Below are 14801 nucleotides of genomic sequence, written 5' to 3'. Positions count from 1 at the left end.
AGCATTCCAAGCTTGACTTGTTCTACATGGTCAAGCTTGAGGGGGAGTGTTGAGATGAGAGGCTTAAGCAAGAGAAGATGAGGCTAAGTAAGAGATGAGGTTTCTACACTATTTGGGAAATAGTAGATAGTGAATAGTGAATACTCACTATTCACTATTACAAGAGTTACCACAGTGACAATGGTAACTAAGTAAGAAGAAGTGAAGTGAAGCAAAGACACCAAGTGGTGTGGAAGGTTAGGATGCGCAGCTAAGGTTTGGATCACAAACCTTGTGACCGTTTGGAGGAAGAGAAGGCGCGCCATGACAGGCTGTAAAGGCAAAGGTATCTGGTCAAGATACCTTTGGCATCAAGCGTGTGTGCAATGTGGTCCAAGTATTCAAACCAGGCGCTCCTCCTTCTCTTGACTCTACATGCTTTGAATAGTGTTTAGACCACCTTACCTTGTCGCAAACCCTCATTAGTTCTCTCTATATATATTGTAAACACTCTCTGATTAATGTTAAGAAAGTTAGTCTCATTTCTCTCTAGACTTATTCACTATTCACTATTAAATCTGAGAACTCTTCTTGATACTTTAGTCTCTTAATCTCTTTTCAACCTTCTTTAATCTTCATTAACACTCAGATTATACAAAATAATACTATCAAGGGTTTAGGCAGTGGCGTGTCTAGAGAAGAGTCTGTTCAGAGCATTCTTGGCTGTGTCATGAAGAAGGGTTCTCTAGCAATGTGGCTTCAGGTATTGAGGTGGTTGTGGAGAGCTTATGAAGACATTAGCATTCCGTGAAGATGGCAGAATCAGTAGTGAGAGTGTAATGGTTTGTTGTTGTGATCTGATCATGAAGCTATCATCCTTCCAAGCTTGGCTCTTCCTATACTCAGTTCCAAGCTTGAGGGGGAGTATTGAGAAGCTTCAATGATCAGTAGAAGAGTACTTGGTGGTTCTTCAAAGAAGGGAACCTAATCTGGTGAAGGGCAGTTCTCAAGATGGCTACTGATGAAGAAGAAGCAACCAAGACTCAAGAACACGCTTGTATCTCTATGAATGCAATCTGGTGGTGAAGTCCAAGCACTTGAACACAGCATGACGTTGTGTGAAAGGGGGAGAGCCCAAGAGAAGTTCAAGAGTGTACAAGAAGAGAATAGAAGTGTTGGTGATGAGCAAGATAGTTCAGATTACACTTGCATCACCTTTAGGCCGTGATCCAGAGCTTCTTGTGTCCAACCACACTGGTTCTAAGGCACAAGAGCTCACTGGCCAATCCCTAGGCTGTGTTGGACTCCACTCTTTTTCCCTTACAAGGTTTTATCCCATGAGGTTTTCCTTGTAAGGTTTTTAATGAGGGAGCTTCTTCATAGTTCCAAGCTTGCCCAAGGATCTCCTATGGTCAAGCTTGAGGGGGAGTGTTGACATGAAGCTAATAAGAGGTGTGATCATAGAAGAATAGAGAGAAGAAGAAATTCAGGAAGCCTTTCCAGAATAAGAAGAAGTCCTTCCGGAACAGGAAGCCCTTCCTAAATGGGAAGCCCTTCCAGAATAAGAAGAAGTCCTTCCTAAACAGGAAGCCTTCCCTAAAATCAAGAAGTAAGCACATGGGGAAATTGAACCAGTGGAGAAAACCGTTGAGGTGAAGACAAGGGAGAAAGAAACCTTACTCTACACGTGCATATGTCAAAGGGAAAAGATCTGGTTTGAATTGAAGCAAGGAAAGTCACATGTGGTGCTTTGGAGAAGCAAAAGACATGTCACTATCAACTCAAGAAGACTGTGTCTCTCTCTCCCGTCACTCTCACTCCCTCTGATCATCTCCAGCCTACTCTGATCATCCTAAACCTATTCTGGTCGTCCATAATAGCTTCTAGTTGTTTATTATTTATTTTTGTATGTTTCTCATTTCATTTTACCTTTAAAAGGATGTATGGTGAGCATAATGAAAGGAAGTGAGTGTGGGGGTTTCCCCTCTCCTTCTCCACGACTTCTGAGTATTATTAGTCTTTTCTCTCCTTATTCTACCTCTTTCTTAGACTCTAAATCTCTCTGAATCTTCCTGATACTCATATTCTCATATACTCTTGAGATTAGACAAGTATACTCATGAAAGATCAGACCTCTTTCATTCATCACTTTCAAACTCTCTTCTGTCATTAATGGCTACTCTCAAACACACACAGCCTATGTCTTCTGATTTCCAACACTATCCAGATGATTCCAGATTAGCCTGTTCGGACATATGCCATTATCTTCATGATTATTATCAAACCAGGATGAAACACGATCTAAGAAGCTTTATTTGGAACAACCAATCAGTTGAGAATAACCAGGAAGTTGAATAAATCTCATAAGTGTTGTAAGCAAGAAGATATCCCACCTTCTATCCAGATGATTCCAGATTAGCCTGTTCGAACATATGCCATTATCTTCATGATTCTTATCAAACCAGGATGAACCACGATCTAAGAAGCTTTATTTGGAATCACTAATCAGTGGAGAATAACCAGGAAGTTGAATAAATCTCATAAGTGTTGTGATCAAGAAGATATCCCACCTTCTATCTATTTGATTCCAGATTAGCCTGTTCGGACATATGCCATTATCTTCATGATTCTTATCAAACCAGGATGAACCACGATATAAGAAGCTTTATTTGGAACCACTAATCAGTGGAGAATAACCAGGAAGTTGAATAAATCTCATAGGAGTTCTGAGTAAGAAGATATCCCACTTTCTATCCAGATGATTCCAGATTAGCCTGTTTGGACATTTGGCAGTATCTTCATGATTATTATCAAACCAGGATGAAACACGATCGAAGAAGCTTTATTTGGAACAACTAATCAGTTGAGAATAACCAGGAAGTTGAATAAATCTCATAAGTGTTGTGAGCAAGAAGATATCCCACCTTCTGTCCAGATGATTCCAGATTAGCATGTTCGAACATATGCCATTATCTTCATGATTCTTATCAAACCAGGATGAACCACGATCTAAGAAGCTTTATTTGGAACAACTAATCAGTTGAGAATAACCAGGAAGTTGAATAAATCTCATAAGTGTTGTGAGCAAGAAGATATCCCATCTTCTATCCAGATGATTCAAGATTAGCCTGTTCGGACATATGCCATTATCTTCATGATTCTTAACAAACCAGGATGAACCACGATCTAAGAAGCTTTATTTGGAACCACTAATCAGTGGAGAATAACAAGGAAGTTGAATAAATCTCATAAGTGTTGTGAGCAAGAAGATATCCCACCTTTTATCCAGATGATTCCAGATTAGCCTGTTCGGACAAATGCAACTATCTTCATGATTCTTATCAAACCATGATGAACCACGATCTAAGAAGATTTATTTGGAACCACTAATCATTGGAGAATAACCAGGAAGTTGAATAAATCTCATAGGAGTTGTGAGTAAGAAGATATCCCACTTTCTATCCACATGATTCCAGATTAACCAGTTCGGACATATGGCAATATCTTCATGATTATTATCAAACCAGGATGAAACACGATCTAAGAAGCTTTATTTGGAACAACCAATCAGTTGAGAATAACCAGGAAGTTGAATAAATCTCATAAGTGTTGTAAGCAAGAAGATATCCCACCTTCTATCCAGATGATTCCAGATTAGCCTGTTCGAACATATGCCATTATCTTCATGATTCTTATCAAACTAGGATGAACCACGATCTAAGAAGCTTTATTTGGAACCACTAATCAGTGGAGAATAACCAGGAAGTTGAATAAATCTCATAAGTGTTGTGATCAAGAAGATATCCCACCTTCTATCTATTTGATTCCAGATTAGCCTGTTCGGACATATGCCATTATCTTCATGATTCTTATCAAACCAGGATGAACCACGATATAAGAAGCTTTATTTGGAACCACTAATCAGTGGAGAATAACCAGGAAGTTGAATAAATCTCATAGGAGTTGTGAGTAAGAAGATATCCCACTTTCTATCCAGATGATTCCAGATTAGCCTGTTCGGACATATGGCAATATCTTCATGATTATTATCAAACCAGGATGAAACACGATCGAAGAAGCTTTATTTGGAACAACTAATCAGTTGAGAATAACCAGGAAGTTGAATAAATCTCATAAGTGTTGTGAGCAAGAAGATATCCCACCTTCTATCCAGATGATTCCAGATTAGCCTGTTCGAACATATGCCATTATCGTCATGATTCTTATCAAACCAGGATGAACCACGATCTAAGAAGCTTTATTTTGAACCAATAATCAGTGGAGAATAAGCAGGAAGTAGAATAAATCTCATAAGTGTTGTGATCAAGAAGATATCCCACCTTCTATCCAGATGATTCCAGATTAGCCTGTTCGGACATATGCCATTATCTTCAGGATTCTTATTAAACCAGGATGAACCACGATATAAGAAGCTTTATTTGGAACCACTAATCAGTGGAGAATAACCAGGAAGTTGAATAAATCTCATAGGAGTTGTGAGTAAGAAGATATCCCACTTTCTATCCTGATGATTCCAGATTAGCCTGTTCGGACATTTGGCAGTATCTTCATGATTATTATCAAACCAGGATGAAACACGATATAAGAACTTTATTTGGAACAACTAATCAGTTGAGAATAACCAGGAAGTTGAATAAATCTCATACGTGTTGTGAGCAAGAAGATATCCCACCTTCTATCCAGATGATTCCAGATTAGCCTGTTCGGACATATGCCATTATCTTCATGATTATTATCAATCCAGGATGAAACACGATCTAAGATGCTTTATTTGGAACAACCAATCAGTTGAGAATAACCAGGAAGTTGAATAAATCTCATAAGTGTTGTAAGCAAGAAGATATCCCACCTTCTATCCAGATGATTCCAGATTAGCCTGTTCGAACATATGCCATTATTGTTGAAATAAAGAAAGGAATGACCAGAAGAAGAAGCTGGTTGATGATCTAAAGAGAATTCACCAAGAGAAGCCAATTTGGTTCTGATTGTGCAGTCTTGCTCCACAAGCTACTATCTTGACCTAACTTACCTTTCAAGGCAAGAAAGGAGTTTGGAGACTTAATATGGACGTGGGAAACACTGAGATGTCAAGGAAACATGTTTGAATTAAAATAAGAGAGCCTGGTTTGAATTTGAAAAGAAGAAGTCACATGTTGCTTAAGAGAAGCAGCTGGACCTGTCACTTTCACTCAACCAGGCTGTGTAAACCTCTCTCCTGTTACTCTCACTCCCTCTGGTCGAGATTAACCTTGGCTGCATCCTTCTGGCTTCATCAGAAATCCCACAATAATATTTGTTTAGTCATTCCCTTGTTTAATCATTGTTTATTGTAAGTGATTGTCTATTTAAAGACTTCACCACCTCTTGTAACATTTATCCAGTCTTAATACAAGTTTCTCTCATCAATTTCGTGGCTCTCTCTCCCTCTCTTGTGTCTAAACAATAGTCACAATGTAAGGGTCAAGTGAATCATGATTTAGAGGCTGCCTTAACTATCTTTCTTTTAAGGCAGCCTAATACTTGTAAAATTCACTTTAAACTCTTCTTATTTCTTCTTAAACTCTAGCTTACTGATTCTAGATCCCATTCATCTTAAGTGCATAAACTCTAAAGTGTTGTGTTACTTCTCAAGGGTTAGATTCAAACTAGAGATTCTTAGCTTTCTATAACCAGTTTACTCTCTAGGATCTTGGTTATAGTATAGGCTGTGTGAGAGGATTCAACCACCAGTTGGTTGTCTCTTCCATTGTTGAGTGAGTTCCTGTTGTATGGTTGAAGGGATTCAGTTACAAGTTAACTGAATACTCTCTTGACATGAGACAAACACTCATGAATTCCAACATGGTATCAGAGCCTAGTTGCTCTCTTGGGCTGAACTCACTCTGTTCTACTTCATCCTGAAGCTCTTTCTCTCTCACTTTGAAATTGTTTTTGATGAGCTGTGTGGCTAGGATTCAAAACATGAGCAGTAGAGAGGTTAGATGAAGTATGTTTTTCAAAATTCAGGATGCAATCTTTAAATGTTTTTTTTTTAAAATCAATGACTCTCCCCTTGATCTCTTCATTGTTTAAGGTTTGGATGAAAGACTGAAATATGTTGTTACCAGCCTGAGGGAGGGAGAAAAGATTATTCTTGCATCTTGAAATCACTTAAAAAAAAAAGATTTCTTAAAAATGTTTTTGAACAGATTCTTGAGTAATCTGATTCTGAAAAATGTTTTAAAAATATTTGACCAGTGGACAAACTGTTTTGATCCATTGGTGTCTTTGTTGTGTGAGCCATAGAAAACACTTGTTTATGTGTTATTCTGATGGTTCCCTTGTTGCAAGCCCTGGAAAACATCAGTTCATGAGTTATTCCAGTGGTACTTTTCTAAGATCAGTGAGCAAATTAATTGTTCAATGGTCCATTGTGTTTCAGCTACTAAAGCACCAAACTCATGAGGAGTATTGGTTGCTCCTGGCTGTTAATGCTTCCGCAAAACTCAAGAAAACAGAGCAAAACTCTGTCCATTAGAACTCTTGAGCAAACTCTCTATTTTCTCTTTTCTAATTCTTTGATTCTCAGGTTACTTATTCTCCATCATTCTCCCATTCTCTGGTTACTTTGATTCTCAGGTTACTCTTTTCTAGTGCGACCTGGAGCAGCTTCAAACTCATGTTCTGGAAGCTAATCCATGTACCAGAAAGGAAATGGGTCATAGCAAGACCTAGTGGGCTTATTGGAGAGCTTATTGGCCTGATTCATGAAGTATTGGACCGAGAGAAGTCTATTGGCCTTGATGAGGCCTTTAAAGAGAAAGGAGTGACTATGGACCAGCATGGACGACTAGTATGCAATGTGATTGACCAGGAAATGGATGGGAGGAAGCTGGATAGACAGGAAATGAAATGGGAGATCTGCTATGATCAGGAAATGCACTGTTCAAACCGACATGGACGAGAAATGAGTTGGAAATGGAAGATGAAGAACAAGAGCTGGAAAGGGAACCTGATGAGGATCTTTATCATCCAAATGAGCATAAGGAGCAGCTTGGTCGGACCTGGAACAAGATGGATCGAGCCCAAGCAAGATTTGTTCGAAAAAGGCCTTTATCGGCCCAAAAAGTGGAAAGACAAGCCAGCTTGGATTATGATTGGCCCAAGAATATTATGCACGTCCAAGATGGTTTATTTTAAGTTTATTTATGATTTTATTAAGTGTAAACCAATTAGGATTAAGTTTGGTGATTTATAAACCAATTAGCAATAGGATTAGGATATGGTTTTTCACTAAACCGATTGGGTTTTGATTTAGGGTTTTCTTTAGCTTAGGATTTCGTTTTCTTCTCTATTATTTATGTAGCCACGAGCCTCCATGTAAACATTAACCATTGATTGAATAAACTGAAGCTTTGTTGGCTCAACAACTGTCTCCTTGGAGACTTTCTTATCATTGTTCTTAGTGAACAACTTTTATCACAATAAGAAGAGTGATCTTCTGTGATTCATCCAGACACCAAGCAGGGTGAACCTGTGTCTCAGGAGTAGCAAAACATCTTTAGAGCAGCTCATAGTTCTAAGGAGAAGACCATCTCCATCACCTTTCATCCACCCACGCCCCCTTCAAGTGATCCAGGGAGAGACAGCCTATCCAGGGCCGTACCAAGTGGTATCAGAGCCACTTGAAGGTTAGGGTTTGAAGTTTTAACCTAGGAGCACGAAATTTAGTAGTTTACAAGCATCTTTGATGGCTAGATATGAAGAAAAGCTCACAATTCCATCCTTCTATGGAGAATTTGATCCAGATACATACCTAGGTTGGGAAAAGAAGATGGACTTAATTATTAAGTGTCAGGGGTATACAGCAGAGAGGCAAGTTCAGCTAGCAACTACTGGATTATCTGGATATGCACTTGATTGGTGGTATCAGCTTGCTAACCATAGGAGACACACTGGAGAGTTTCAAGTCTCTTCTTGGTTTGAGATGAAGGCTGTCATGAAGAAAAGGTTTGTAGCCAAGAAGTATGGTCAACTTGATCTGGAAAGGTTACAGAGCCAATCAAGGTCAGTTAGGGCACGCCCTAGAGCATCCAGAGATGAGAAAAAGGTCTGTTATGGTCGTGGAGATCAAAAGAAAAGTGATCAATTTGGTTACTTGCACAGCCAACAATTCCAAGATGTAAACAGGCAAGAGATACAAGAAGCAGTCAATGCTTTAGTACAAGATCAGCAAAGGAGGCCAGATTATGATACAATTAAACCCCCTGCCATACAACCACCTGAAGGAGACAAACAACTAGTTGATAAGTTTGGTTCCTGGTCTACTCAACAGATCATCAGCAAGAACACAAAACAAACTTCTCTTAAGCCAGTCTCAAAACCAGTTACAAAGGTTCCTGAGAGTGCACAAGAACCAGCCACTCCTTGTCAAGGAGATTACTTGGATAATCATCTGAAACAAGAGGAGATATCATCAGTTACATGTGATCACGTGCCTGGTCAAAACCAAGCTGAAGAAGGAGTGCTTAATGGATCACCTAAAGCTCATGAATTTGCAATTACATCTGTGGTTGAAAAAGGTGATATCATTGATGTTAGAATTAGAGAATCAAGAAGAGTTTAGTAGAGAAGATTAGTAATTTGTGTAAGACTTAAGAGAAAGAGAGAAACATGGCGAGTGAGAAGTTGAGAGAATAATGGAAATGATTCACTTGATTGATTTGTTTATGGGAGCAACCCATATATAGAGACTTACAAGTACAATGTCGACAGAAGGGAAATAATAAACAAGTAGAACCCTAGACAATGAATAAACAATAGAGAAAGAAGACAAGGCTGATCTGCGCACACTGATCCGGGATAGCGACAGGTCCTCAACGTCTCTCTTGACTTTGAACCTTAACCAACCCATGTGATCCGATCCCCTAACGTTCCTATTGCTTCTGATAGCATAAGGTATCTTCCTTTAATCATACTAGGCGAGATACACTTCAAGTCTTGCCTTGCACTTCACACTAGGTTGCATGTTGCATGAACAGACTTGTCTCTCAAGTTACTTCCTCCTTTACTTAGTTTAAACTCGCCTGGTTCCCTCTTGTTCTTCATCACTTCATCAACACTTATTGCTTCATCTCAACACTCCCCCTCAAGCTTGACCATATGGAACAAGTCAAGCTTGGAAGCCATGAAGCATTCCCTCATTAAAACCTTGATATGCAAAACCCAGTGGGACAAAAACATATCAAGGAAAAAGAGTAGAACACCTCATGGCTAAGGGGATCAGTGTGATGAAAGATCCACGAGTCCCAACTTAGAATGTATGAACTCGCAAACCTTAGTACTAGCAGCCTTGGTGAAGATGTCAGCCAACTGATCTTCACTCCTTGTGTAGCATGGCAAGATTATCCTTTGCTCTACAGCCTGCCTTACTTTATGGCAATCCACCTCAATGTGTTTAGTCCTCTCATGGAACACATTGTTGGATGCTATATGTATTGCAGCTTGATTGTCACAGTGCATGGTGATTGGGGATGAAGTCTCTATGCCCAAGTCTTTAAGCAGATTCCTGATCCAGATCAGCTCACTAGTTAGCTTCCTCATTGCCCTGTATTCAGCTTCAGCACTTGAACATGACACAACCTTTTGCTTCTTGCTCTTCCAAGTCACTAAGTTGCCTCCAATGAAGGTGCAGTAGCCTGTAGTTGATCTCCTATCCACTCTATCTCCTGCCCAATCAGCATCACAATAGCCTACTATCTCAGTACTCTTGTTGCATCCCATCCAGACCCCCTGACCTGGTGCCTCTCTTAGGTACCTTAGTATCCTCTCCACCATGTTCCAATGGTGCATCTTTGGAGCTTGCATGTGTTGGCTTACTTGGTTGACTGCAAAGCAAACGTCTGGTCTGGTTATAGTGATGTAGATGAGCTTCCCAACCATTCTTCTATAGTGCTTGACATCAGTGTATGGTTGATTCTCAATCTCCCCCTCACGCATCACTTTATATCCATCCTCAAGTGGAGTCTTTGCAGCTCTTCCTCCTAGATCACCAGCCTCCTTTAGCAAATCTAAAGCATACTTCCTTTGAGATAAGAACAATCCCTCCTTGGATCGGCATATTTCAATGCCTAGAAAATATTTTAGCTCTCCCAAATCCTTGATATCAAAGGATGCCTTGAGATATGCCTTGGTTGCAAGTATCCCCTCTTTGTCACTGCCAGTGATGATGATATCGTCCACATACACTAGGATCACAATGATTCCCTGCTTGCTGGTGAGTGTGAACAAGGTGTGATCAGCTTCTGACTTCACAAAGCCTCTCCCATTAAGTGTGGTGCTTAGTTTGTGATACCAGGCTCTTGGTGATTGCTTCAGACCATAGATAGCTTTCTTCAATCTGAGAACATTGCCTGGCTTCACTAAGTGTTCAAGACCAGGAGGTGGCTTCATGTAAACTTCATCTTCCAACTCTCCTTGTAAGAATGCATTCTTCACATCCATTTGCCATAGATCCCACTCCAAGTTGACTGCTAAGGAGAGGACTATCCTTATGGTGTGTAGTTTTGCAACAGGCGCAAATGTATCAAGGTAATCCTCTCCATAGGTTTGAGTGAAGCCTCTTGCTACCAACCTTGTCTTACGCCTCTCCACAGTACCATCAGCATTGTATTTGATGGTAAATATCCACCGACTAGTCACAGCTCTCTTGCCCTTTGGTAGTTCTGCCTCATACCATGTATCATTGATTATCATGGCACTTGACTCACTGCCCACTGATTCCCTCCATTCTGCATGCTCCATAGCTTCCTCATATGATCTTGGAATATATTCCTGATCCAGCTCTCCTATGAACACTACATGCTCTTGTGGGTATTGTGCTAGAGAGCACACTGCTTGGATGGGATGAGCTACTGCTTGAGAGTTGAAGTAGACTCTGTTGTTTTTCCAGTTTGTTGCTGGCTGCCTGACTCTAGTGCTTCTCCTCAGGGTCGGTTGAGTGTCGCCTTCTTCACCACTAGGACCTGAACTCATAGTAGGCTCCTCTTGAGTCTCTTGAGTGATATCCTCATGCGCATGCTGCTCCACTTGTTGCTCAGCTTGATCAGGACTTGCTGACTGCTCCTCTTGTTGCTCAGCTTCATTGTCCCCCTCATGATCAAGGTGAGTAACCTCAGGAGTAGCTGCTGGTGTCACTGGTGCTTCTCCGGATGCCCTCTCAACAGGTACACTGATGCCTAGACTTTCCATGACTCTTCTTAGGCTGGATGCTCTATCTGAAGCAGAGTGAGATAGATTCTCTAAATCCTCCCAACTGTTTCCATCATAGTAGCCTTTGGATTCCAAGAACTTGACATCCCTGGAGACTAAGACCCTCCTGGTCTCTGGTACAAAGCATTTGTACCCTTTCTGAGTGGGAGAATATCCAATGAACACTGCTTTTGTACTCTTGGCCGCCAACTTATCTCTTTGCTCTCCTGGAACAAAGACAAAGCAAAGACAACCAAACACACGCATATGTTCAATAGATGGTTGAGTGTTATTCAGTACCTCATAAGGGGATTGGTCATGTAGGACTCTTGTGGGAATCCGGTTGATTAAGTAGCAGGCTGTTAAGACTGCATCACCCCAAAAACGTTTAGGCACACTTGTATGGAACATCATACTTCTAGCTACCTCCATAAGGTGCCTGTTCTTTCTCTCGGCCACACCATTTTGTTGTGGAGTGTATGGACAGCTAGTTTGGTGGATCATCCCATGTTTGGCTAGATGTTGCTTGAAAGCATTGCTTGTATATTCTCCTCCATTATCTGATCTCAAAATCTTTATCTTGGCATTAAAGTGATTAGTGACATAGTTTTGAAAATTTATAAATGCTTCTAAGACCCTATCTTTAGATTGCAATAATGTGATCCATGTGTATTTGGATTTCTCATCTATGAAGGTGACAAAATATTTGTGATGCTCTCTAGAAACACATGGAGCAGTCCATACATCAGAGTGTATAAGGTCAAAGCAATTTTCATAAATTTTACTTGATCTAGGAAACACATTTTTGCAATGTTTTCCTAAGATACAAGCTTCACAATCACTTTTAAAAGAAATACTAGGCAACATGATGTTCAAAGCACGAGAATGAGGGTGTCCTAATCTAGCATGCCACAATACATCTTTAGGTAAAGTAGAAATAGAGTTTAAAGCATAAGATAAATCGGCTGATGACTTGGTGTCTTCAAGCAAGTACAAGTCTCCTTTAGTCACACCATTGCCAAGCAACCTACTAGTCTCAATATCCTGAAAGTACACTTGGTTAGGTGTGAATGTAACACTGCAATTTAAATCATTAGTCACTCTTTTCACAGATAACAAATTTGAGGCAAAGCTAGGCATATAAAGAGCTTTTGAATCCTTGTTAAACAATTTAAGATCTCCTATGCCTTTAATTGGTATCTTATCTCCATTAGCTATCATCACATTTCCTAAAGCAGGAACAATGTTTTTAATTAAGCTCACATCACTAATCATGTGATGACTTGCTCCTGAATCAATAACTAGTGGTTTCATCAATTTAGAACTAGTTAAAGCATTCATAGAGACATTACTCATAAGCGCATGAAGAGATGTACCAAGGGTTTTACCAGAGTTATCTTTGAGGATTTTGATGAGAGCTTCAATGTCAGAGCGCCTGATAGTCTCATCTTGAGTGTTCCTCACGGTTGAGCTGGTTGAACTGGAAGCTAGAGCTTTCTCTCCTCCATTCACTGCTCCGGGTTCACCCATGTCGCCTGAGTAATTAGCTCTTGCTTCATTGGTGCCAGTCCGGAACTTCTGTGGCTTCAAATGAGGATGAAGCAACCAGCACTTGTCTTTCCCATGCCCCTTCTTCTTGCAGTGGTCACACACCCACACCTTTTTGTCTTCAGGTTTGAAGTAGCCTTTGTTAGCAACACCTTCTGCTTGGTTTGCTATCACAAGGTCTTTCTTTCCTCCAAAGAGACCAACTGAGCCTTGCTCCTTTTGAATCTGAGCACACACTTCATCCAGTGATGGAAGACTAACTCCCCTCAGTATGTGCTTGATCAACTCATTGTACCCGGGGTTAAGAGAAAAGAGCAAGGCAAAGACCTTATCCTGCTCTCTTCTCTCATTCAGTACATCCGGGTCAAGGGTAGCTGGTCTCAACATCTCCAGCTCTGCCCATAGAGATCTGAACTTCCCAAAGTGTTTATCAAACTCAGTATCCTCTTGACACAGGTTGTTGATGGCCCTCTTGACTTCAAACACTCGGTTAATGTTGGATACATTACCAAACACCTTTTGGAGAGTATCCCATAGTTCTTTTGAAGTCTCACAGTAGGCGTAAGACTCCAAGATTGATGCCTCAAGACTGTGTTGGATGATAGACAAGACCAGGAGATCCTCTTGAACTCGCTTCTTGACATCAGCTTCAGTTTGCACCACTTCTTTGCCATCCTCTCCTAGGACAGTCTTCTTCTTGTTGTTCCTGCCTTCTTCAACCACCTCCCAGAGCCCTCTGCCTCCAAGAGCTGTTTTAGTTAGCCTTGCCCAGTGTAAGTAGTTTGCTCCCTTGAGAGTAACTGGTATGGACAACATCCTTGTAGTTTCTCCAGTGGAATCCATCTCACACTCTCAAGAACAGTTTAAAGGAACTTTACTATTTTTGGTAATTTCTGGAAATCAAAATGAAGAACACCTCAAGAACAAGATGAACTTTGCCAAAAAAGGAAATAAAAATCAGAGAATTGCGGAAGTGAATTCGGTTTCAAGAGCTTAATGCTCTGATACCATGTTAGAATTAGAGAATCAAGAAGAGTTTAGTAGAGAAGATTAGTAATTTGTGTAAGACTTAAGAGAAAGAGAGAAACATGGCGAGTGAGAAGTTGAGAGAATAATGGAAATGATTCACTTGATTGATTTGTTTATGGGAGCAACCCATATATAGAGACTTACAAGTACAATGTCGACAGAAGGGAAATAATAAACAAGTAGAACCCTAGACAATGAATAAACAATAGAGAAAGAAGACAAGGCTGATCTGCGCACACTGATCCGGGATAGCGACAGGTCCTCAACGTCTCTCTTGACTTTGAACCTTAACCAACCCATGTGATCCGATCCCCTAACGTTCCTATTGCTTCTGATAGCATAAGGTATCTTCCTTTAATCATACTAGGCGAGATACACTTCAAGTCTTGCCTTGCACTTCACACTAGGTTGCATGTTGCATGAACAGACTTGTCTCTCAAGTTACTTCCTCCTTTACTTAGTTTAAACTCGCCTGGTTCCCTCTTGTTCTTCATCACTTCATCAACACTTATTGCTTCATCTCAACAGTTACCACACGGTAACTTATTTTCACTGAGGTAACTTTTGTGCCCAGACTTTGCACAATCCAAATTGTCTCCAAATGATGTTTAAAAGTGGTTTGAGTTGAGATGGTCCGTACATGTCCGTACAAGTCCGTACAGTCCGTACACACTCTTCTCAAACTCACTTCTAAACATCTCTCCAACTTAATCTCCTCATTTCATCCTTCACACTCAACTCTTATTGCCTCAACTTAACACTCCCCCTCAAGCTTGACCATGTGGAACAAGTCGAGCTTGGAATGCTGTTCAATCTCCCTCATTAAAACCTCAACAAGGAAAACCCATTGGGACAAAACCTTGAAGAGGAAAAAGAGTAGAGATATCCCAGCAGGGGAGCATTTAGTTGGTACTCCTCAGGTCAATGAGGCCCAGCCTAATGTGGATGGACTCCATTGTCTTCTGCCTTGCCGCCTTTGTGAACACATCAGCTAA

The sequence above is a fragment of the Raphanus sativus genome, unplaced genomic scaffold, assembly GCF_000801105.2.
Source record: "Raphanus sativus cultivar WK10039 unplaced genomic scaffold, ASM80110v3 Scaffold0207, whole genome shotgun sequence".
Lineage (NCBI taxonomy): Eukaryota > Viridiplantae > Streptophyta > Magnoliopsida > Brassicales > Brassicaceae > Raphanus > Raphanus sativus.
This window is presented reverse-complemented; position numbering follows the sequence as displayed.